Here is a 25,389-nt window from a genome sequence, read left to right on the forward strand (position 1 = left end):
AAACCTCTCATTTGTACTCCACAAAGCAGCAATTTCTCACAAGGATACGTTCCTTTGACTCTCTTTTAAAAGTCAAGTACAACTTGGCAACCACAGAGTACAGAAAATATAGGCTTTCTGCAAGAAGCAATTATTCAAAACCCAAAGACTAAAAAAAAAAAAAAAAAAATGAGCATGTCAGGTCGTGTCAGTTACAACACAGAAGACAACTGGATTCCTTCATTTATGAGCAGCAGAATGGTCTGGGTTTGTTTTTTCTTGCTGACTTTGATTATTTCTTAGAGGTATAACCCAAGCTGTCTAAAACTGTTGACACTGGGTTGCTGACCTTTTCATGTAAAAACAAGAAGGTCCACGTTTAGCATTTAGGCTTTTGCTTTAAATGTTCACCAATCATTACATCCATAATTAGAACTTGTGGGGTAATATACCCAAATCTGCCCTCCTGGATCATTTACAGGGTCTGTAGAAGCCACAAAAAAAAAAAAAAAAAAAAAAAAAAAGAACACTTCAGCAATGTTAAGATTTTTCTGGGCTGGCACAGGAAAACTCAGCTCATGGAATATAAATCAGCAACCCTAGATCTAATTTCCACCCTCACATGTAGCGTGATTATACAAGTGAGCTGTGCGAGCGTCAAGTCAGAAATGGAGGTTTGTTTGCCAGAAGGAAGCCAAACCTTCAATTCTGTGGTTAATGCCACCTAGGGATATAATTACACAAGCTAATATCGTCTTTCTACTAACGAAGAGGAAAAGGAATCCTCATGGCCAACGTTCATGTGAATTAACCATTTTAAGCTTAATACCAAGGCTAATCTCAAATTCCTAAGGTATTCATGTTCAGACATTTAAAAGTGAAAAAAGGAAGCCTCTGACAGTAACATTAACACACTTATCGTAGATCTTCAATTTATCAAATGTCAATTTCAGCAATGTTCCCCAAACACTGCCTCCCATGTTGTTAAAGGGGCTTTGCATGAAACCAACCAACTTCATTATAACCTTCACATATGCGGCAGAATTCAGGCAGAGGTCAAACATGCAGTGAACTGACGGGTCCCCTCGTTGGGTCACAGGGAAGCATCGCTGGTACCTTGAACTGAAGGCAGACGCCAAGATTATTTTTTTTTCAACTTTTTTTTTTTTTTTTTTTTTTTTTTTATTTTTGGGACAGAGAGAGACAGAGCATGAATGGGGGAGGGGCAGAGAGAGAGGGAGACACAGAATCGGAAACAGGCTCCAGGCTCTGAGCCATCAGCCCAGAGCCTGACGCGGGGCTCGAACTCACGGACCGCGAGATCGTGACCTGGCTGAAGTCGGACGCTTAACCGACTGCGCCACCCAGGCGCCCCGATTATTTTTTATCAGAAGGCCCAAACAGGATATTTATTTGGAGAGCTTGTGGGTGTGCGGGGTACGGTCTTTGCTTTCTGACGCAAAGACGCATTCCTAAAAACTCAATTGGGCATTTGGCATGATAGGAAGCTTTATAAATGGATCACACCAAACCTTGCAGATCCCTCCTACAACATCACTACCACACAAGTCAGTACGCTTCACGACTGAAGACTGTTCTGAATGGGCAAATTATTACGAAAAAAAAAAAAACCCATCCTCATTAAAACTTCCTTAGTCTGAGGCACTCCTCTCTTCCATTTTGCTCTCTGACGCTCGATCAGGGTCACTTCCATCACCCACGCGGACACGGGCAGGCCTAAGCACAACCCTGCCCATCTCTAGGGTGAACTGCAAAGACGTATGGCAGTTTCTTAAAAAGCTGGCCATGCAGTCCCCATATGACTCAGCGATTTCACCCCTAGGCACGTATCCAAGAGAAAGAACACAGACATCCACCCGAGACTTGCACGTGAATACTTATGGACTCTCGTGAACACTCACGAATATTTACACTGCTCGTAATAGCCCCCAATGTGAAAGCGGCCCAAATGTCCATCGACTGATGAATGGAGAAAGAAAATGCGGCATATCTATACAACGATTACTCAGCTATAAAGAGGGGCAAAGGCTGGACGCGTGCTACGACGTGGGTTTAACGTCAGAGACCCACGGCAAGTGAAAGAAGAAGGTCACCAAAGGCCACGTCGTGTAGGAGTCCATTTACGTGAGATGTTCAAAAGTTATCGGGTTCAGGTTTAAACAACTTTCCCCAAATAAAAGTAATTCACTCCTCATACTTAAGTCTAGCACCATGGCTAACATTGGTTTTTTAACTTACCTCTTTAAATGCATCACTTCTTGTACCGAGACAAGACCTGAAGCACCTCTAGCAGACTCCACCAAGCGAAATACAGCAGGGATGCCCAATATGAAACTCCAAATATTGCAACAAAAAATAAAAAACAAAAATAAGCCTCTTTTTAAAGAGATACTGGCACCTTTAACTTCTGCCTTCTCAAATGTTTGCTTCAAGTTCCACTGCTCCCTAAACTTCTCAACCTGGAGCTCTTTTTCAATTATGGTGAGAGGCAGCAAGATGTCAAGCATTTCAAAGTCTCCCTGAATTATCAAAGAACCAAAAATAAATCCCAAATTGCTTTTTAAGTGTGAAATGTGGGCTTTTTCCACTCTCGGCTGAAAAATGGCTGCAGAGATCGTACTCAGAGGCTCCAAGCTATAAATCTCCCTCAAGCTAGGACTGGGTATGGACATTTTTAGCCTTGAAGAATATTCTTGTCAGCGATAAGACTGCAGGAACAGGAGTCCTGATGGCCACCTCAGAGTCACCTTGGCTGCAGAGGTCGTTGTCGGAAACCGGGGCGGGGGTGCGGGGTGGGGGGTGGGGTGGAGGGGTAATGGAAGGTCAGTATCAAAGAAACACAAAAAGGAGAAAAGTACAAAGAATCCAATCAAATCCAACCAAAGCAGTGTATGCATCAAGTGCCATAAAATGTCCTTTGGCTCAATGACCCTGTTTTCAGGAATTTATACTAAAGAAAAACAAACCACTGCAAGATGATTTGTTTCAGCAAAAGACCGGGACCAACCTCAACAAGCAACAATAGGGATTGGTTAATTAAATTATGCTACATCCTTTGATGGAACGTTATGTCTCCATAAAAACTGACCATAAAAGACACGGAAATGCACTTGTGATATAATGTTAATGGGGAAAGGGTAAAAATATATGTACGTTATAATAAGCATGCAAGCAAATATATGTATATTCAAAAGCAGAAGGGTCCACATGAAAGCAGAAATCATTGTGCTCACCTGGTGGGCCTAATCATTTTTTCTTCCTCCGTGTTCCCAAGTTGTTGAGATATCATCACACAGTTCTTAGGAAAAAAATTAAGTCAATCATACAAATTTTATGTGAAACGACTCCATTCGTCAACTTACACGGAAACCACCAACTACCCTATTGCCTGTCCCATTTATGCTAAAACGACAGCCGTCACAGACCCCCATCCCCCACGGTCAAGATGCAGAGAAAGGAGATAACAATGTTTTCGCAGAGTCAAAACGTGGTTCCATTATTACCTTGGTGGTGAGAATAATTTTCTGTGCCATAAAGGCAACACAAGAAGATCGTTCTGCTTTCTGAACTCCACACGTGTACTGTTAATCTCCTCAGTAAATTTCTGTTCCATCTCTTGGAAGGAAATCGTATGTGAGGGAGGTCAGAAGCTCCTCCCCTTGACTATGGAGCCTCACCTGGTAACCCCCACCTGACAAACTGGTTGGACCTCAAGCACCCTCTGGGGATGACAGAGGGTGGGAGCCAACAAGCCCACCACTCAGAATCCTTATACTCACATCTCACACACAAGGACTCTGTCTATGATGGTTAATTTTATTCGTCAGCCTTTCTACACCGTAATACCGAGCTATTTGGTCAAGCATTATCCTAGGTGTTTCTGTGAAGGTATTTTGTAGATGAGATTAACATTTAAATCGGTAGACTTTGAGGAAGGCTGATTAGTGTGGTGGGCCTCACCCAACCAGTAGAAGACGTTAATAGAAAAAAGACCTAAGGAAGAGGGCTTCTGTCAGCAGGCGACCTTCAGACTGGAGCCACAGCATCAGCTCTTTCCTGGGTCTCCAGTCTGCGGCATCCCCCGGAGATTTTGGCCTCGCGCGACTCTACAGTCACGCGAGCCCGTTCTTTTATGAGGGTATTTGTTAAATGAGGGAGGGAGGAGAAGACTATTCTTGGGCCCTGGAATGGAGTCCCCTTAGGCCAACCGTTCAGATCCCTCTGGGAAAGTCATGTAGATGAAAACACGCACAAAATTATCAGCTGCTGACTCACAGAGCTCCTGCCTGTATACGAATGTTGTATACATATTTTACATGCTTTAAATGTCTGTTCAGGGGCGCCTGGGTGGCGCAGTCGGTTAAGCGTCCGACTTCAGCCGGGTCACGATCTCGCGGTCCGTGAGTTCGAGCCCCGCGTCGGGCTCTGGGCTGATGGCTCGGAGCCTGGAGCCTGTTTCCGATTCTGTGTCTCCCTCTCTCTCTGCCCCTCCCCCGTTCATGCTCTGTCTCTCTCTCTGTCCCAAAAATAAATAAACGTTGAAAAAAAAAAATTTTAAATGTCTGTTCAGAAGCTGTTTTGGCACTCCACCCCCCCACACCTGGTTTGCCCAAAGGTCCTTAACTGAGCACACCTGAGGACACCAGCGATGCCACGTGCACTGCTCTCCAGGGAGGTCACAACCGGTAAGTTTGCAAATGACTTACTGATTCAGTTTCCACTTTCCATATAAACATCTGGAGCATAAAACAACATATCCATTGCTTCCCTGATGTGAGATTAATATTTAGTCTGCCACAGAGAAGACTGCCTTTTTTAGGGTCTTTTCTGACCAGCCCTATTACTCTGTAAGATGTTCAACACTTTTTCATTGTCAAGATATAGACTAGCTTATCTCTGAGTTACTATTTAATATTCTGCCTCTAATTTTTGAGGATTCTAGTCCTGCGGTTCAACCCAAATGGCACATTTTGGGTATTAAATGTTTTTACCCTTACGCAATTTTTCTTTGAATAGTAAACTCAAGATGGCTGATTTTAATTTTTTTTAACGTTTATTTATTTTTGAGAGAGAGGCAGAGAGAGAGGGAGACACAGAATCCGAAGCAGTCTCCAGGCTCTGAGCTGGCAGCCACAGAGCCCGATGGGGGGCTCGAACCCACAAACTGTGAGATCATGACCTGAGCCGAAGTTGGATGCTCAACAAACTAAGCCACCCAGGTGCCCTGAAGATGCTTTATTTTCACACAAATTCTAACACTAAAAATTGAGTTAAGTTAGCAAAGTGTATTCAAAACATACTGACTACTGATTTAACTGATTTTTCAACTAGGGGTTTAATACCTTTTTGCTGAAGCGGATAATTTCTGTCTTGAGTGATGAGACTACCTAAATATTTTAGTAACCTAAAACCTGCTTACCAACAGGTACTCACACCTTGGACCCCAGGAGGGCAGCCCTGACAAGAAAATAATAAAGCCCCATTTGAGGCTCAGGATTGAACAAAGAAGGTCCAGAATCATCTCCTTTGGAAGGCTTGCTCTTAGGTGGAGCCCATCAGAGCAGTCTGATTTAAGGTCACATTACATTTATGCTTTGAGGAAGTTGTCTCCGGATGAATGACATTAGAAAAACCACGAGTGCATTAACTCCTCGGGAACATAAATCCTACAACACGGACCAACAAGACGGCATCATTGCAAAATGCCCAAAATCCATTTGCACCCTCACAGTTGGCCTTGTGTCACTTCCCTCTCAGGTAGCTGAAATTATGTCCATGAACCCACCCTCCTTAAGCCATATCTGCTATTAGATCAGGGGTTCCTAATCCTAACTACAATCATCACATTGCATTCCTCTGGGGCTGCTTCCAGAAGGCCAGGACTCCTGAGCCTCGCCCCAAACTAAGTAAGTCAGAATTGATAGGGACGGGACCTGATTCTAAGGTACAGTCAGGTGGGATCGTGCAAAGACCCACAAGATAGAGGGGTTTTCTAACAAAGACCTTGATAATCAGTTGAAGCAAAACTTCTCCTCCGAAGGCTGCCCCCAGATCATCCGGGACCACAGGCTTCACTGCCCAACTGAGAGGCCCTGAGCTCCCAAGTTTCATCCGCTGTACCCTAAAGGTTCTTTCCTAAAATGGCAAACCTTCCAAAGAACTCTCCAGAGTTTCACGTGTGCAACAGTTGAAACTATGTTGTGTTGGTTGTGTGTGTGTGTGTGTGTGTCTTTTCCTGAAAACACATGTGTCCTTTTGTTTCACGGTCTCACTTGGCACGAAGTACCCAGTTCACTTGCCCATCAGATTAGCTCAAATTACATGCTTTTACTGCTCCTACAAGCTAATGCAAGAGACCCACAATTAACTGTGGGCTGGTTTAAACCCTAAATGGAACTAATGTCTGCCCCGACCCAATGCCTCGGGACCTGCTTCCCCCTCCCCCCCCCCGCTGTAAATTGCTATTTTTGTAGGCTGCCTTCCAGAAGTTGAGCCCCAAAACAAGTTGGAACTGTAAGCCTACTAGATTCTACTCACAATAATTATCGAATCTTTGCCGCTTGCGCTCTCTTTGAAAGCTCAGCAAAACGCACGATGTTGTCCTTGCAAAGGAAGACAGAATTGTCACCCATAATGTAATCTCACTCGCACACCAGTAGAAGTGAGAGGACACCACCAAACGCCTCTGCCTTCCCCCCGGTAGGTCCTTGCATTTCAAGATACAGGCAGAGCCAGCAGCGCCGGTCTCTGTATCTGCAACTCCAAGAGCTAATTCATTTCTAGGGAGAAAGAAATCTATTTGGCACTCAAGTTGAAAACACCAGGAATGTTAGAAAATTCCAGCACTACCAGTTCCAAAACGACAGAGAACACAAATGCGTTCCGGTTAAACTCTGCAAATTTCAGGAAGAGAGAAAGATGAATGGAAAACAAGCATGATTCTCACTTATGGGCTTTCATGGAAAAGTAGCAAAATATCGGTATTACATTACCTCTCATTTCCATCAGCAAGGAGTTACACTGTGTCAGTGCCTGAGAGGGACAATCAGATAAAATCCTACCAAGTGCCTGTGGAATTTGCTACTCCCGGCATCAGGGCTGAGAAAGCAAGAGTGACTTAAGCAGAGCCAATTCTGCTTTTGGAGGTGGGAGCCTGGGGAGAAAGCATCTATGTAACTCATCAGTAGGGTTGCAAGCTTCATTTCTCCCAAGATCACATTTCCCCCAACCGCCATCATAAAGGAAGCAGTGGAGGCTTTCAATAATGGGAACTGGAAGAGGAAAACAGGGTGCTGAACTTATGCCTTTGCTCACCTGACTCTGAAGCCACGTCTTCTGGAATGACTTTGATGGAACAAGTCATATCCATTACCTCACCTGAGAGACTCTTAGCCTGACGCTCTTAATGGTCAAGTTGGACTGCCATTTCCTGGAGCCCTACTTTTGTCCTTGAATGAGTCATACTGGACGTATGGTAGGATGTTGGATAACACAGAAAGTCAAGAGCTCCATTCGGTGTTCCTTGTGTTACTTGAAAAGTAACCATTCCTCTCTCATTTTAGGATTGAAACATACCTTCCTAACCACACTTGCCCAGGAAGCATGGTCTGTGTCTTAAATAATCTTGTCTCCTTCACGTATATGTAACTGTTTTCAAATACACGCGTATATCATAACAGCAGCATACAAATTCATTTAGAAGTGTTCTAAATTTAGAGCACCATTGACGTGCATATCGTCCACATTGGATACGCAATGTACTGGTCTGGGGGCACCTGCCAAATTCACTATTCACAATTTCACTATTGTTCACTATGGTGTGAACTCACTTTCAGAGCCCCATAAATACCTAAGAATATGACAAACAAAATCCAAAATGCTACAACCTTATCACCCAGTTCCACATATTGGTAATGATAAATCACAATGATTATGATGATATCAAGAAGAACATATCAGGGCACCTGGGTGGCTCAGTCGGTTAAGCGGCCGACTTCGGTTCAGGTCATGATCTCGAGGTCCAGGAGTTCAAGCCCCGCGTCGGGCTCTGTGCTGACAGCTCAGAGCCTGGAGCCTGTTTCAGATTCTGTGTCTCCCTCTCTCTGACCCTCCCCCGTTCATGCTCTGTCTCTCTCTGTCCCAAAAATAAATAAACGTTGAAAAAAAAAATTAAAAAAAAAAAAAAAAAAAAGAACATATCAAAATAACCATGACTTGCCCAATGTTGGGGAGGTCCTTAGCTTCAGAAGCTGGGGTCTCTTACTGCAGTGCTCCCCCCACTTCACGTGGTCCCCCGTTTGTCATTTCAGTAAGGTCAAGGTCACCTTTGCTTAAGTAATAGCTAAGAAGGCAGGTTATGGAATCAGGCTAGGTAGGTTTAAATCCCAGTTTTCCTCTATAGCCTCAGGCAATTTACTTTAAAATGCTCATCTTAAAAATGGATCCACAAACAGTGCCTCCCGTGAGATGAACCATGGAGGTTCAAGGGCGAAGGCCCTTAGCCCCAGAGCCTGGCCACATATTTGCCGTCTATATCGGCTGGTTTTCTTCTTATAATTCCCTTCAAGCAGTTGGCCAATTGATCCTGCACTCCTTTACAATCTTTTCAGAAACATCTCCTTCAAGCCAGGCACTGGCCCAAAGCACTGCTCTCAACCTACCTCTTCCAGAAACTTCCCACATTTCAAATTCTGTTCCTCCTTGCACCTCTGACATTTTCAAGTTTAGTTGCAGATTTGTTCACGGTACAATGTTTAAGCGTTCTGGATCTTTATTTATGAGCCCTTCCCCTTCTTGCCCAGGTATGGAATATGGAGTATGCCCCCAAGTTGCCTTTGAAGACATGGTTAACCAGAGCCTGCACGTGTGTGTGTGTGTGTGTGTGTGTGCGCGCGCGCGTGTGCACACGCACATCCAGGTACACATCAGAGACCTGTCAGCAGGTAATTATCTTCTATGCTGATGGCTCTGAATTGCTGGGTGCCTTCCAGCTATGTTCACTCTTCAAGCTTCACTTCCCATCCTCTCCTCACAGCTGTTTCTGACTCTAGGAGCCCTGGGGCAGGAGACCTGCTCAGCCCTTTCAGTCTTGCCTCTTCTTGCCTCTATACAGAATTGCTGCCCTAAGCTACGCAATTTCCAGAGCAAACATGTAAGATACTTTACAACCCAGCCCAGTCCAGGAGCAGAAAGTTCTCTTTCTGTAGAGTCAGGCCAAGTGTTGTCTTATTGATTTGTATTTTATTGGCCAAACAGGGCTTGTCCAGACAGGGCGAGGCTATTTTTATCCAGACTGTCACTTGGCGAGCCTGGCAGGCGATGTAACCTGGGCCTGTGTGGTCTCCAACATGGGCACTGGGACGCGGTGAGCTCCGTCACCTCTGGGCTCCTCCCCACCCCTCTCCTCTACCCTGTGTTGCCCTGCTCAAATGGAGGAACACTGCTGGTGGGTGGGAAGACAGGTCATGTGGCTGGAATCCCTAGGAAGAGAGGACTGTTTCCATGTGTAATTCCTGAGTGAACGGTGGGAAAAGGGACGAGCTAGCAGAGGGGGTTAAGTGGTTCTGCAGAGCTGGTCTGACACCCAGGGGGCTCCCTGGGGTGGAAAGACCACTCTTCCCACAGCTGAGCAAATTGTGTCAAGGTTTGGGGCCCTCAGCGCTATTCTGCAGTCCCTCTGCATTTGCCTGATGGCTTAATGCCTCCAAAATTTGACCTTGTTATGGGAAAATTGTTCTCATTTGGCACTTTGGGGATAATGTGTAATTTCAAAACCAGGGTGTGAGCACATTGTAACTATTTTGAAATCCCATCTGCTAAAATTCATTCAAAAACTTTTTTTTTTTTTTTTTTTTTTTGGTGACTCCTACTCTGTCTCTTCTCCCACCCAGTCCCCAACTAAGGAACCAAATGAGCATCCCTCGTTCTTGCTTTCAGCAATCTTTGCTAAAAAGCTCAATGTGTCTTCAGGATAAATACTCCCCTGGGGCTACTTGCTAGAGAAACAAACCCCAGCCTGAAAATACCAAGGCTTTCCTCTTTTCTTATGTAAATAAATCTCCAGATGGCTCCTTTGTAAGGCTGTGTTTACTAATTCTTGTTTTCTTTCTAGACAATTTGTCCCCAGTACCCACTTTAGCATTGAAACTGGAGGTAATGCTTACAATTTCATTTAGTGAAAAGTCTATCCCAAGACGTGGTCTACGGGGGCAGAGCGGTAACAATGCCCCCCCCCCACACACACACCCCCTCAGGAAGCACTAACATTCCTCCTGCTGCTCCCGCTGTTGTCACACAGCACATATTTTCCACGAGAGTCGGAAGAGAATAAGTAATTTCAGACTTACTAGAATATCAGAGCTGGAAGGGACCACAGGCTCATCTAGTCCAAGAGTGGAAATTTGCACCACGCATACCCCTCTTTCTCTCTCTCATCTGTTCGTGGCAGACCTCGCCAATCACTCGTGGTATCCTTTCCAACCGATCTCAGGGGCGATCTCAGCAACGTCTTCGACACGCGTCACCAGGTCGCTCTGAATTAGTTACAGCGAACGCACAGGGGAATATGCACTTGCCATAGCTGAGCTCTTCGTGTTACAGATGAGGAGCCTGGGACCCGGGGACGGAATAGTATCACCCAGTGTCTCACAGCTAGTTGAGAGCATTGGTTCTCCGCCTGGAAAATTCAAACACGAGTCTGTGGTACTGGATGGGGAAGGGGAAAAAAAAATGCCTCTTTATTTTCACTATCCCTAACTGTAATTTAGCATCTCATTCACTTAGGAAGGAAAGCAACAAACCATAGTAGTATTAGCATATCTGACTCTACCACTAATGGCAATCAGTGATATTTTCATGTAACGTTCACTCATTACAGATTTCCTAAAATATCACGTGTGCTCAACTGCTAACGCTAAATTATAGGAGTTATTAGACCTTCAGCTAGATTTTGTACATTAATGCATTAATTAAGATGCACATATATTACCATCCCACAAATTTGGTTTTTTAATGTTTTGATGACTGTATTTTAATGTATTTGGCTTCCTTTGTAATTTATATATATATCATTTTCTATATTTAAAGCATTGGGCTGAGAGGGGGTCCAAAGTCTTCATCAGACTGTCAAAAAGGTCCATGCCCCCAAAAAGAGGTAAGATGCCTGGTGGAGAGAAAAGTCAGGTGTCCTGACCGCTTATCCTCACGTTCTTCCCACATACACAAAAAAGCTCTTACCATGAACTCCTGCCACCTTTGACTGACAGTATATTTACTGCCATATTAAAAAGAGATTTTTTTTTTCCATTGAAACAAGCTGCTGATGCTCAAGAGAGAGAGAGAACAAAGATACATAGAGTAAAAATTACAAGTTCTTAAGCTCCACTCCCCCACGATAACTACCGTTAACAGTCTGGTATATGGCTTTCCAGACACATACACACTCATTATGTAATAAAAATGGAATCACACAACTCATGCAGTTCTACAGCTGGCTTTTTTCACCTAACAAAGTAAAAGAATAGGAGCAATATCATAGCTATCTTTTCTTTACATAGAGTTGTCCCATTCTTTTTAGCAACTACAAAGTCTTCTCCTACACAAATGTACCCCAATTCGTTTCACAACCCCCCCATAAAGGAGATTCATTATCCAAAGTTTTCTTGGCAAAAGATAACAGAGGGAAGAGTTGTCGTTTGAACCTGAGGAGATTAGAAATTTGGCTTTAATGGCCATTAAAGTGCTCCTCTGCAACGGGGTCGACAGTGACGAAGTCAGTGGCTAACATGGTCACTGCTCAAAAACCCACAGCCTCAGCTCTTTGGACTAAGGAAGGGTTCCTTCCTGGGACGGGCTGGTCTTCTATACAGATGTGCCCCTTTCAGGAGGGTGAGTGCGGAGAGGGGTGGAACAGAGCAGGGGAGATCCCATTCCTCCGGCCTGGGGGCTCGCTGGGGAGAGAGGCTCAGTACAGGAGTAGAAACCAGGCTCCGAGCCCGCCAAGGTCTCGGGAACACCGTGTGGGGATATCTATAGTTCGTGGGGTTGGTCTCAGCCAGATCCCAGGACACAGGTGGCTCAGACACCGACCCCTGGCAGTGCAATGCTTCTTAACCCCTGCCCCCACTGCGGCCTCCATTCTGTTCCTCCCCTGGCCTTCTGTGACCCTCCCACAAACACACCGTGTACTTCATATTCACAGCTGACCTGGAGGGCAGCCATCTTGGCAGCTACAGCTCTGGAGAACAAGTGTCATCAATTCCCTTAGGGTGGATGATGGGGAAAAAAGAAGGAAAACACTTTAGTCATAATCGGTGAAAATATGACCCGGTTGATATCGCTGTCCCAACACTATTGTTACAGTAAAAGCAGAAATCTCAGGTAAGGCCGGTTCAAGATCAGAGGCTCCAAACAGAAGGCGGAAAACTTGTTCTCAGAAAGCAAAACAAGGAGACAGCAAGGCAGCCTGGGGCACCTGGAGAGACCCAGGAGAAGCCAGCTCTCACCTCCTGTTAGAGCAACCAGGTGCAGGGAGCCCCGGGCCAAGAGTCCCCGCGGCCCAGATCCGCGGTGACTCCGGGAGGTGACTTCTGAGCTGGACCTTTGTTTCCCCAGCTACAAAATCAAGGGCTGGACAGGAGAACACTTTTAACTGGACCCCATTTCCTCTGTGCTTATCAGTATTCCCACCCACCTGTCTGATCCCATATCCCAGGTAAAGCGGGGCAGGGACAGACCCACCTCTGCCTGGTTTCTTTGCCTGGACCTGGACCACCTTTTCTTTTCTTCTTTTTTTTTTTTTTTCCCCTCTCTCTTTGTGCTTCTCTAGTTCTCAGTATTAAGCTGCCACTTCTCATCCCTAACTCAAGGGAAGAATGTCTTTTCCCCCCGCATATAGGCTTTTCTCCATCACATCTTGCTGTCTCCATTCTGCCTGGGGTTTCAGCAATTTCAAATTCTCTGGCTTCGAGTCAGCTCCGCTATCGGAACCAATGCGGCTCCAGACTCTTCCACCCCCATTCAGTGCAGGAAATGAAACAAAGCCGGGCTTGTTCCCAGTTCGATAGGCTGCGAGTCTAGGGAACGGGGGCTTCAAATCTTTTCACGATTTTGTTTTGGCACCACAGCGTCTGCGTTTAATTCTGCGTCTCCTGCCAGACTCTGGAAGCCGAAGCGATAACATCAAGAGACGAGGGCGCAGCACCGGCATCTTCTGCCTCGCAGCCGGGGGCCACCGGGGCATGCGCAGACCAGACGCGGACACGCACAGACACGCGCGCGCACGCTGCCACGTGTGTTCCCATCAATATGCCACCACGCGGGCATACACACGCACACGCGCGCGCACACACACACTCATACACACACGTGCATGCGTGCACACTGCCAGGTACATTCCCACCACCGCGTGTGCATGCGCGCGCGCGCACACACACACACACACACACACACACACACACACACACTCATACACACAGACGCACACTGCCAGGTACATTCCCAACAAAGTTCCACCGTGTGTGTATACAGACACGACGTGCACACACAGAGAAGCACACTTCCACAAACACAGTCATGCACGCAAGCCATGAACACACACACAGAGGCACACGCTCACCTGTGCACACTCACCCACCCACAAATGCATATATTCACCCCCAACACATATATGGACGTACATGTGCACACACTCCCACAAACGTAGTTGCATGGGCACAGACGGACACATATAGTCACATACGGATACACACGTGCACACACTTATTTATACACTCATACACCTGCACACACACAGGGGATAAGAAGGCAGGAGGCTGCAGGCTGCACAACAGGGAGGCAGGGATATCCAAGGATGAGCTGTCACAGCGAATCCCCCACCCACCAGGACCTGAGAGATAAGTTTCTGCACACAAGGCTCCAGAAGGGCCCATTATAAAGTTCAACCAATTAAGCAGACCGTTTCCATGGCCACGTTTACTTTTCTCAGCTCTAAAGTTCAGCAGCTCCTCTGTCCTGACAGATGTGAGTGCAGGTCGTGGCCAATGTGTGGCACACTGGAAGACTCACACATCTATAGATCACTCTCCGCAGATAACCCGCCAATGTCTTTTGTTTAAATGAGACACAGGAATGAGATGGCATCAGCTGACCTTGAGCTTCCCACCAATCAGCAAGGGCCCCCACGCAAGGCTGTCCCCGGGGACTGCAAACTCATCGCTCGTGCAACCACTCAGGAGACCCCTCCTGATGGCCAGCCAGGACCAAAGACACACTGGGCCCTGGTGGCACCTTGGTGAACAGCTGTGGGAGGGGGAGGTAGACATGAACCAATAATCACGCCAAGGGATGGAAAATTACAGCTGTGAAAGGAGCTCTGGTCCCCTCGAGGGGGGGGATTGGGTAAGAGCACCCGGTCCCACCCAGCTGTGTGGGTCTGGGGCCAAGTGAGGCAGGTAACGGGCCCACAGAGGGGCCTCATTGCTGTTGCCATTGAAATCTCTAATACCCACGACCCCAGAGAGCAGCACACTCAGACCATCGAAAGACTCACGATCAACACATTCACCCACCGCCGGGGATGTGCGTAGCTGCAGACGTTTTGGCATGGTTTTGGCAGGAGAAACTGATAGAGGAGAAATAGGTGTGAGGAACAAACCAGATAGTGAACCTGCCATGTGTACCTTGCACCCAGCACCTACTAACAAATATAGCTGGCACTATTTCATATCACCCCTCAGAATCCTATTTATGCTTGGCTGTGGCTCTCCAGCAAAGAAGTTTGTATCCCTCCGAGAGAAAAGACCCTGCAGTGGGGGAGGAGAGGCCAGACGTCCCAGGGAGGGCTCAGGGGTGGGGCAGGGTGGCCTGGGTGAAAATTCAGCCCTGAGTGACTGGGGAAAGGAGAAGCCAGGATTGATTCAAATCTCCTCTTCTCTGTGACGTTTCAGACCCATTTTGAAAATGGGTTATACAGAAATATGGACAGGAGAGTATTAGAGTAAACATGTTGAATGGTGTTATGAAACAGGGCAGAGTCGGAACTTCTAAACACCGCCCTCTGAAAGCAGTTCATATCTCCCCTGCAGCTGGTAGCCCATGACTACTGGGTAAGAGGGGCAACCACTGGCTCTGGGGCATTGGTGGCCAGTAATATAGCCTCTCCCACCCTCCACCGAGCTTGTCTAGCTGGATGCACAGGGCCCTGCTCTGACCCCTTGTCTGCCCTGTTTCCTTATGGAGGCAGAGACCTGTCCTGATCTCAGGTCACTGATGCTTACTGGCAGGAAAGCAGGGGGTTTGAAATTTTATCTGTTTGTCCATGAAAAGCTGGATAATATACTGACCCTGAATTCTGAAAATCTTCGATTAAATCCCACTCTGTCACTTACTAGCAGAAGATCTTGGGCAAGTCATTAACCACTGTTAGCCTTTGGTTTCCTTATCCATAAAACGGGGAGAATAGTAAGACCTACCCCATGGAGTTTCTCTGAGAATTAAATGAGCCCATGCCTATGAATAGCACACCATCGGACACATGAGAAACTCTCTGTGAATGTTTGTTTATTTATACTCCACCTTTTTCCAGAATACGAGCGTGTGTGTGTGCGCGCGCGCGCGCGCTGAGCAGGGTGGGTAGAAGGGAACAGGGATGGATAAATAAAGCTGATTCAGGCATCCCATAATGAATCCCACAATAACACAGGGCAGGCCACCAACAAAGTTGTGGCATGTTCTTCCTACGGCCACCCCCTAAGGACATACTAGTTGTTCAGCAGACGTGTTACATTTCTCACTGGTAAGATCAGACAGAAATTCCTCCTAGGGACACTTTTTGTTTTTAAATTATAAACATATTCCAATCAGCGTCTTACCATCAAAATGGAATTCAAACGATCTCTTATAATGGTCATTTAAAGCTTATTAACCACTGTAAGTTATGTTGACACCCAAGTGAAAAGTCTTCTGTGATGCTTTTAGAATCCCATTTTCATTTAACATTAATTAAAGGCCACTAACCGTAAAGTATTAATAAAATCAAATTCCCGAAAGGAGCTCCCGGCTGACGGGCTTCAGTTCTTGACAAGTTATGGGACCCTGAGGGAAACACAGGCCAGAGTGAAATGTTGACCATGGAAATGTAATCAGCCCAACTGTGATAAAGAGAGGGCGTCTCTCAGGAAGATAACAGATACTTTCAGTAATAAATGTTACGATCGTCATTAACCTATCTCTAGCAGCTTATGGCTGTTATGGTTATTTAGCAAAAGACTTTCAAATCAAACAGCCTTACTAACATGCTATATAGTTGTTTAGTGGCTTATTTGATTCTCTTACGAATATCACACCCAGGATACATATTGCAGGGATAGGGGTGGGGAGGAGGGGGTTGGTCCTGGTGGTGTCAGAGCATTGAAGTATGAGGGCAGAGACCAAAGCCAATCTCTGATGATCAGAAAACAGAGAGAAAGACCTAGGTCACCCTCACAGTGTGGATGTTCCTACAAAGTCAAGTGAAGTCAATTGCTCTGGTGTTTCTTTAATCTTGCCTTGTTTCATCTGGCTATACACACCTCCAGCCCAGCAGCATGGTACCTCACTAATGGATAGAAGATGGAGCTCACCTTCTCTGGTAACTCCATATTCAAGACTGCCCCATGAAGCCACCACAGCCAAATTCATGGCCTGAAAGGCCCTGGGGGAGTGTGTAGGCACACAGTTAAGAGCATCTGTGCAATTCTTCCCTGTTCTCCTGAAAGAGCTTCAAAACATTTGCCAAGCTGCCTTTTCCCTTCTCCTTTTGGACAGTTGAGTTGAGCGAGGAAATTTAAAATGTCTATTTCCGAAACTAAAAGCTATGATTTTACACCTTAAGAGACTTTTGCTTTAGCCCGTTTTCATCAGAAATACTAATGACATTGAAACAGAGGCTATAATTTAAAAAGCTATCCGTCCAGATTCGAACCTCATCTTTGGCATCGCTAGACGGTGTTCTTTGGGCATAAGGAAAGGTCTTCCATTGTCTTTGTGGCATAAAGTTTCCTTGAAAACCTGTTCGCAAAATATTTTTGAGTGTCCATCCCAAATGAAAACATCTTTTGTGCTAGAGGTGCCCCAAAGACTAGGTCTCCCTCCAACAACTTGATGACCTCTTATTTCACCTGACCCCAGCCCCGTAAGAGTCCCTGGGAAATGTATCTTTAGGGCCATCTCTAGATCTGTGGAGGAGAGAAGGAGGGATTCAGATATCCCTCAACCACATGTCTTTATATAGGATAAATCTGAGTAATGCATAGGGAGCATAGGGATTTTCGCTGGACAAGGATCAGATCCATCCACTACCTCCAGAAGAAGGAAGGATGTCCAGAGACACTAATTTCATCCATGAAAGTGTCCGGATGCATGAATACTACGTTCCCAATCACTGCAGTTACTTTTCGGTCAGGGACCCCCCCCCAAAGCACATCTCCCCAAAACAGATCCCAAGACCCCCAAGAGAATACCGATGCCCTTCATCTTTAACAAACTGTTCTGTCCACTTAGATGGACAAGGAGATCTGTCTACCATTTTGACTGCGAGCTTGCAGGGTGAGTAAGCAACAACAAAAATGAAGAGCCAATGGGCAACCCCATCTGCCAACAGAAGTGATGACAGGCCAGCCCCAGGCCCCCACCAAGTCACTTGAGATGGGACTCTATGGTCATGTGACCCGTGTCTTCACAAACCCATCAGAACCTATCCATCCAAGTGACCGCTGTTCTCGAGAGGAACACCTTAAAAGGAATTATAATTGTTCTTTTCCTCAAAGCCACTTAGAAATCCATCCTCAGAAATTAGTCACCTTCTAAGTCACTTGGTCAAAGTAAATCTTGAAGATTAAATGAGAGGATTCGATAAGGTAGGTCTAACACATGCCTACCATGGGGCTAAGTATATAGTAGGCACATAATAAGTGTTAACTATTATCATGATTATTACTCTTGCAAACTCTTAAGGTGTGGTTGGATGCCCTTTTACAAGGAAGTATAAGCCTCAGTGGGTAGAGGACTGATAGCCTCTAAATCATTTCTCATTTATTCCCATGAGGCACTGGGAGCACATGATGCAAATTAAGGAATAAACCACAGTCTTGGGTTAAATCATGTTTCTGTGGTAAAAAATGATGACAAGGCAAGCGTGGATCAATGTCTTCAGGAGTGCAATAGAAATTACAAATTTTCTTCTGAGATCTACCCAGGTCTACCATGAGGGCTAAGAGTAACCATTTGGCCTCGTTCTCTTCATCTCTCCAAAATAAGAAGTAGAATTACTGTGGCAGAGATAATTCTATATGCTCACCAAATCTGTTTCTTCTTCCTGGCCACACAGGAAGACTGCATTTGCAACATCCTTTGCAGTTTGGTTGGGACCACAAAATTTCTGGTGCCATCTTCTTTGTGTTCTCTCTCTCTCTCTCTCTCTCTCTCTCTCTTTTTCCACCCCCACCCCAAAGCCATAAACATGGACTCTGAAGTGAAAGCCAATGATGGAGGAAAGCTGTGTCACAGTGTGGAGAAGAGGCTTTCCTCCCAGCAGAGCCTCCAGGAACATCAATGTTAGACTTTGGATGAGTAAGCCATACAATTTTGTTGTGTTAAGCCACTGAGATTTGGACTGCTGTTAGTGTAGATACGCTGATTAATATAATTACCCTTTCACTAAAGCTCTAGATAACTTTCTGTTTAAGAGAAACCATCTCAGGGGTGCCTGGGTGGCTCAGTCAGTTAAGTATCTGACTCTTGATTTCGGCTCAGGTCATGATCTCACGGTTCATGGGTTTGAGCCCCGCATCCAACTCCACACTGACAGTGTGGAGCCTGCTTGGGATTCCCCCCTACCCCATACCCCTCCCTCTTCCTCCTCTTCCTCCTCCTCTTCTTCCTCTCTCTCTCTCTTAAAATAAATAAACTTAAAAAAAGAGAGAGAAACCATCTTGGATATGAAAGACCCAGAACAAGAAGCAAAGTTAGCTAAGACCCAGGTAAAGATACTCAGGACTTTTCTCCATCCAAAGCAACTGGAACCCTAAACTTCAACTCAAAACAAATTCTGCTTTGTGCAGAAAGGTTGGATACATAGAGAATGATGAATAACTTCGTAGATGATCTATTTCCTACTTCCGAACGAATTTTGCAAGTAATAAAGATACCAATCGTAGACGCTTAGTTTTCGAGCTAGAAATGAACCTTAGATCACAGAAAGAACTGGACTTTCAGAACTAGGGGAGGGTTGGTAAGTTGAGGCCAATTTGAGATGGGAACATTGAAGCCAAGAGAAGGTTATGTGGCACACGTAAAGTCACTCACCAGTTTGCAAAGTGGCCAGAATCCTTGTCTTCCGATTCTAATCTGTTCTACCCTCCCCCTTTATAGTCTCAAGAAGTAAAGCCTACATTCTTAAGTGTGAGTGAAACACGAGACTCGGGTCTATTTATTTCTAGTGCAGGCCCCAGGTGGCTCCAGGGATTCTTCATGAACCGCCCCTTTGAAAACCCATTTACTGGTTGATTCTGTACTGTCAGGACTTGACTGAAGCCAAACAAAAATCACTAAGTAAAGTGATGAGGGAAACAAACATAAGGTAATAGCTTCTCCAAAGAAGCTGCCCACCTTGTGCTTAGAATTTCACTGCTGAAGGGGCCTTGATTTGACACAGAACAAACAAGAACCATCTTCCAATAAAGGGAAGGACGGTATTCTTTCATCGATGCTTAGGACAGTTCAAATACTGACTGAAGTCAGAAAAGACATCTTCCAAACTCTCGATGTAAATACTTAACCTGTTGTTAAGTAAACGAATGGTCAAGTAAGAAAGCATTTTTTTTTCGGTTGCAAGTTCACAATTAACAACTAATGTGGATGTTTGGCCCTGTTCCTCCGGGGAAGAGGCTCCATGTCAGAACAAGCAGCACAGACTGGAAACAAAAAGCAGAGAAAAAGTCCAAGCTGTACACACACACACACACACACACACACACACACACACACACACACACCCTTTGTAAATGGGGAAAAGGAGACGTAATTGGAGAGGCACGACACGGTCCTTCCTGGTCCTTGACTATCTCCTTAACAGAGGCGAAATCCAACCCAACTGAACGTTGAGTCTTTCTGATCAGGACTGCAAACCTCTGAAAGGCAGTCTCTTTCTGCATAACTCAGATTGCTGGGTGTAGTAGGTGAAATGGTGGCCCCCCCCCCAAAAAAGATATGCCCACATCTCAATCTCTAGAACCTGTGAATGTTATTCAGAAAAAAAATCTTTGCAGATGTAATTTGGTTAAGGATCTCGAGATGAGAGCACCCTGGATTACACAGGTGGGCCCTAAGCCCAATGCCAGGTGTCCTCTGAGAGGCAGAAGAGGAGACGGAGAGAGGTGAAGGTCGTGTGAAGGTGGAGATTCAAGTTTTACAGTGAGAAGCCAAAGAATTCTTGGGTGACCAGAACCTGGAAGAGGCAAGGAGGGCTTCTTCACTGGAGTCTTCAGAGGGAAAGAGACCCTGCCGACAACTTGATTTTGGACTCCTGGCCTCCAGGAGAGGGACAGAACCAATTTCTGTTGTGTTAAGCCATCTACTATGGTAATTTGTCATGGCGGCCCGAGAAAACGAATACAGCGGGCTGCTGGGGAAGAGGGTCCGAGGAATATCCGTGAACCGCCTCAAATCCAACTAGGAAGTCACTGCTTCTCTTAGCAGAGTCTCCAGGAGATGCTCCACTATGACTTATCTATTCATTCACTCAGCAAACATATGCTGATCAAGATGTCTCTGTACCCTCAGCTGGCCCATAGTTTGGCAGAGAAGGCAGGGTGGCACCAAAATAACGAGAATGGTGTGAGTACACAACAAAGGCGATACAACATGTATGGGTGCCTCCAAAAGGAGCTTGCCCATTTGTCACCTAAATTCCTTAAGGAATGGCCAGTTCTTCCAACCCAAGAATACCAGCGCAGTGAGCAACATGCCTACTCCATATTTCTTCCCTTCTCTTCTCTCCCTCCTTAAAGCTGGGTAGGGAAGGAGCAAGTGGAGGGTGGCAAGGACGATTGTGAAGCGATCTCCGTAGAGGGAGCAAGACTCAGATTCCCTCAAAATTCTCTCCCCAAGCCTCAGGTTGAAACCACAACTGCCATTGACGTGGGGGCCAGGTGCTAATACCTGCAATGTCATAAGGGGAAGCAGGGCTCGGTCTAATAACATCTAGAACTCAAGTGCCTACCGGAAGCAAGGGCCTGCATGAGAAAGTCCTCCATCAGAGTTCCGTATCACAGTCCTCAAGTAAATATGAGGGCAAACAGGAAAAATAAATCCCACAGAAAACCCACACTTTCCACTTGGTTTTCCTCAGATTGGAAAATGAAAGGCTACTTATAATCTGCCGAAAATAAACTGTTCAAAGAATTTGCAGACTCTGAGCACGGAAGATCAAATGTTGCAATCGAAGGGAATGAGGATGTTTAATCTATAACCGGAAGACAAAGATCTACACTGCAGAACAATCCGAATCCACCGGGTCTGGGCTTCTGTGACAGGAAACCACCGCCTTTCACATCAGAAATGTTCATTCAGAAATCCAAAGTCTTGGTTTTTCATGGCTCCGGCCCTTAAAAAACAGTGGCAGGGGCCGAATCAGCAGGGGCAGAAGGGCTGAAGAAGTGAGAGTTGAGAGGGCATGGATGAGACACGGGCAGATGCCTCCGTGACATCCAGAGTCAAGTTCAAGTAGGGTCCGGGGTCAGCAACCCAAAATGAAATCGCACAACTGGTCAGCAGCCTTTGTCTGAAACCACTTCTGGGGAAGAGGCAATCTCCCTGGAAATGTTTATAACACATACTGGCTCCGTTCTTTTCTGCTCTCCAAGGAGGACTGAACCCATTTTGCTCAACACAGCATTTTTAGACAATGTGGGTTTTATGGTTTTTGTGAAACAGAGGGAGGAATGAATTGCAAAACCAAATATAACTGGAAATGTCTTTGTAATGTTAAAATAAAATAAATGAAAACAGTTCAGACCAGGGAATGCCCTCCAAGAGTGGAAACCCAAACACAATCACTTTCTGCTGAAATATAGGGGAAGGAGCAGAAGTAAATCCAAAGAGACTGAGATCCAAAACTTAAACCCAATAAACTCTGTGGTAGAAATTAAATACAAATTATTAAAATCTTACCAATTCTAGAGGCTAGGAGTAAAAAAAAAAAAAAAAAGCTATTGTTCTTTCAAACTTTTAAGGACAAGCATCAAATTTGGAATTTAAAAGTTTCCAACTGTTTTGTGACTACAGATATTTGTGTTGTGACAAGCAATCATATCTGAGCCATCTTGTCTCCAGTAGCAAAAGAACCAAATGAGCTGCAAATGCTTTGTAAATCCCTCACTAAGCGGGATATGGCGCTGTCTGAATTGTTCTACCAAGGCAAGGGGAGGTATAAAATGTGAGCATTCTATATTTGCTCAACGTGTCTAAATGTCCTGAAGGTAAATGGCTGAGTCAATATAGAAGAGCCACTTAATAGAATAACATACAGCCCTTTGGAAGATCATTATAAAGCCTGTATTGCCATATACAGACTGCTTATTGTACAATGTCAAGTGGAAAGCAAGATTAAACATGCACATGTGCTATTAGTGAGAGCACATTAAAATCTATAGGAAAGGAACCACACCAAAATGTTACCAGGCACTCTCTCCGGGTTCTAAGATTAGGTGAGACTTTTTCTTCTTTATTTTCTGAATTTAATAATGTAATTATAATGAGATAGATGGTTGCACGGATGGCTGGGTGGGTGGATGGATGGATGGATGGATGAGTAGGGAGAGAGAGAGAGAAGCTTTTAGAAGCTTTGAGAAAAGAAAATATAATTCTAAATTACTCTATTAGATATCACCTTTCTAGTAAAGATGCCAAGTGAGAAGTTGCAACAGGATGAAAATGAGAACTCCTTTCTTATCCTGAAGTCTTCTCTGTGACTCCCTGGAGATAAGTTTTGGGAAAATTGAGTCTCGTTTTGGACAATTTGGCATTGACGTGCCTGTGAGACTCAATGCCAATTGAGAAGTTGAGTCTGTAAGTCTCTATCTAAGAGGATTCTTTTTACTTTAAATATGATGACCAGGGGATCCAGGTGACAAACATATTTTCAAGCTTCATCACCTCGAACAGCGTACAGCCTTGTGGTCAATAGGTGCACAAGAGAGAGAATTCCGATTGGCTCAGCTTGGTCACATGCTCATCTCCTGGCCAAGACAAGGCAGGGCACCTCAGCGGAAGGTCCCTCCGTTCTTGTGTATGTTGCAGACGGATGTCCACCTAAGAGAGGGAACGGACCCCGGGGCAGGGAAAAGAATCAAGACCCCCTCGTGTTCCAAAGCTAAGGCCAGATGCTCCACACACAGTGTTTTATACAGATGTGGTGCAGAAAGAAAACGAGAACAAGAGTAATAATTGGCTCCACGGAGGCTTATCTAGGTGAGGCCATGTGCATGACCCCCCCCCGTATGTGGATCGACCTGTCTGAGAAAGACTTGGAGCCCACACATCACACACACAATTCGTGTGTCCAGAGTTTTCGAACCCCAGACAAGAAATTAGTACCAAAGACAGTGACTTTGCAGTCATGTTTATAAGCCGTGAATTCGAAATTAAATGAGCCAAATAGTAGGGTGGGGGTGGGGGGAGCTCAACCCTTTGAAGGTAAATGCCTTGCAGAGTGAAATTAGTAACAGAACGGGTCCCCTGGTACCACAAGGTTGCTGTGTCGCCTTGTTTTCTAACTCTACTGTGAACACAATGAAAGTCGTGTTTTTTGTTTTTGTTTTGTTTTAAGAAAACAAATATTTTTTTCCTCTCCCGATACGACACAGAGAAACCTCTGGGGCAAAGTAAAATAAAACCTCATTATTCCAGATTCCACTCATTCCAGAATCCTAATAATTGGGGCTTTGGCTGCATTGAAGCCTGCCTTTGTAGGCTCTTCGAGAAGTGGTTTCGGGGAGCAAATCAATAACGCAAATAAGATGGCAAGGAGAGGTCTTCAAGCTCCTGGAGGAAGGCTTCAGTGAGCAGTTTGTATGCAAATAACAGCGGCTTGTTACAGAAGCATCTTAGCACTCATGAAAGGAGAACCGGCTTGTTAGCAGCTAGTTCACATTTCCAAGGGCCCCTGTATCTCCTCTAAAACCCTCTACAAGAGACTCTTAAAAACTGAGAACGAACTGAGGGTTGATGGGGGGGTGGATGATGGGCACTGAGGAGGGCATCTGTCGGGATGAGCCCTGGGGGTTGTATGGAAACCAATCTGACAATTGATTTCATATTTTAAAAAAAGAAAATAAATATAAAACTAAATAAATAAAACCCTCTGCAATTCCAGTCTTCCGCTCACCCCGTGTGTTTTCGCTTCGTTACTCTCACCAAGTGATGTGCTGCCATGCGCTCCGGTGCCAAAAGGTAAAGGGTGAAGAACTTTTTTGCCGGCCAGCCTTAAAAAAAAAAAAAAAAAAAAAAAAAGTCACAGCTGCCGAAGCGTCAAAGTGAGACAATAAGAAATGGCGAGCGGTCAATGCCAGCAAATATCTGGATCAGCAGGTCTTGGGAGAAATATAAATCCGTATAATCCGGTGACAAAGAGAGTAAATTGTCAATAACGCGCTTTCATCTGGAATCTCATCTGAACATGGGAGAACAGGTGCGAGGCACCCATGGCGAAGACGGGATGCGCTCAACTCCTGGGCTCGCCTCTCTACTTGCTGGAAGGGGCGCTGCCCTCTTCACCAATCGCCTAATGAAGCCGATGAGAGCCTCACGTCTACTTGGTTGAATTTCGTTGTTCCCCCTTCAGGGGAATGGGACTCACACGGACCGTGAGCAGAGACGATGGGTGTCACTTCCAAGTCAAGGCAGTTAATAGGCGATGTGTTTCATCCACCGCTGGGGTGTCTTTGAAGACCCCATGACGGCTTAGGACAAGACGACGAGATCTTAGACCTCTGAGTGACCAGGTGGAAGAGAGACACCTTCAGTACAGGTTAGCCTGTTCTGACACACCAGCGATTACTGTTTCTGTCTCATAGATGAAGAGGCAGATTCGCAGGGGATCTACGACACGTTGAACGTCATACCCATAGCAAGTAGCACGGCCCAGAACAGAACTCGAGACTTCTGAGTCCATGTTCTTTCCCCGAAGACGCAGACGGTGTTGCCTGCATGCATAAATCAATGACCAGCGAGTATTCAACGACCATCTGTTTCATTAACGTGCGATTTCAGAAAAGCCACTTCCACTCCCAATTTGTCTGTATAATCCAGGGCCTCTTAACTTCCTCACTTGCAGGCATTAGAGAATAGGCTATC

This window comes from Puma concolor, chromosome D2 (genome assembly GCF_028749965.1).
Source record: "Puma concolor isolate L17-30 chromosome D2, mPumCon1.1.hap2, whole genome shotgun sequence".
NCBI lineage: Eukaryota > Metazoa > Chordata > Mammalia > Carnivora > Felidae > Puma > Puma concolor.